The sequence below is a fragment of the Polychytrium aggregatum genome, assembly GCF_025602895.1.
Source record: "Polychytrium aggregatum strain JEL109 chromosome Unknown BJ171scaffold_151, whole genome shotgun sequence".
In the NCBI taxonomy this organism is placed as follows: domain Eukaryota; kingdom Fungi; phylum Chytridiomycota; class Chytridiomycetes; order Polychytriales; genus Polychytrium; species Polychytrium aggregatum.
In genome coordinates this window covers 62,961-64,498 of record NW_026516353.1, presented here as the reverse complement: position 1 = coordinate 64,498, position 1,538 = coordinate 62,961, and positions in this window count along the sequence as shown.

Here is a 1,538-nt window from a genome sequence, read left to right as displayed (position 1 = left end):
TGGAAGCAAGCTCCATCCTGTCTTCCATGTGTCCAAGCTGCGTCGCCACACGACCCGCAGTCCAGCACAGTTCCCCGACGCCGACGAAGGTGTCCCGGACGACGCACCACTGGAAGACGACCTCGGACAATACTATACTCAAGAATATGAAGTCGAAAGGATCGTGAGGCACAAGAAAGTGGCTGATGGGTCACTTCGGTTTTATGTCAAGTGGGTTGGTTACCCACACTCGGGCAACACATGGCAAACACTGGAGGACTTGTCCCATGCACCCGAGGAGCTGAGTAAATACGGTAAACACCTCGAGGAGCCCCAAATAAAGAGCACACGCAGGGCTCCTCGCAGGAAGCCTTCTTAAGTGTGGGAGTGTAGGAGATGGTATCTCCGACGCTGTGCTGCGCGTACTGCGCGTACTGCGCGGCGCAGTGGGTCGTGACCTGTGCTGCGCTTTGCGTTTTCACGCACCGCAGGCAGGCCACCGCAGGGTATACCTGCGGGTTGCCCCCGTTCCCCCCGTTTGTCTGGAGTTCGGTTTTATCGTGAATAAACGTAAGTGCTTCCCCGAGCTCACCCGTCCGCTAGAGTAGCCTAGCACCGCCCTGTTCTGCCCCGTCCTGTCTTGTCTTGTACCCCCTCCCTCCCCGTCTTGCCCCAACGTCCCAGTAGTGGACGTTACATCGACACCAAGAAGAACCTGAGCCGACGCCAAGCGCGATGGATGGAGTTCCTCGCCGAGTACAACTACGAGGTTGTATACCAGAAAGGCAAACTCAATGTGGTGCCTGACGCACTGTCCCGACGCCCCGACTACCAATTGGCGTCACTGTACGAGTCGACTGTCAGTGTCGACAACACGATGCTGGATGTTGTCCGAGACAACATCGCCAACGACAAACAGTTCGGAGAACTGTTCCGAAAGGTGTCTAAGCTCCCCAAGGACGACGAATCATCCGAGTACACAGTGCGTGATGGCCTGCTCCTCCTGAAGAAGGACAGCCGTGTCTGTGTGCCGGACATTCCGTCGTTGAAGACCAAGTTGCTCCAAGAGGTCCACGACTCGCCCCTCGCTGGACACTTTGGAGTCGAGAAGACATACGACCGACTGGCCAAAGTCGCATACTGGCCTGGAATGAAGCGCACCGTCGAGAAGTACATCGAGTCCTGCCATACCTGCAAGATGGTCAAGTCACGCACGACCCGAGAGCAAGGATTGCTGCAACCCCTGCCTGTTCCCGACCGCCCCTGGACCAGCATGTCCATGGATCTCATCACGCATCTACCGACGACCAAGTTGGACCACGATGCAATCGCTGTCTTTGTCGACAGGTTCAGCAAGATGGCACACTTTGTGTAGGAGATGGTATCTCCGACGCTGTGCTGCGCGTACTGCGCGTACTGCGCGGCGCAGTGGGTCGTGACCTGTGCTGCGCTTTGCGTTTTCACGCACCGCAGGCAGGCCACCGCAGGGTATACCTGCGGGTTGCCCCCGTTCCCCCCGTTTGTCTGGAGTTCGGTTTTATCGTGAATAAACGTAAGTG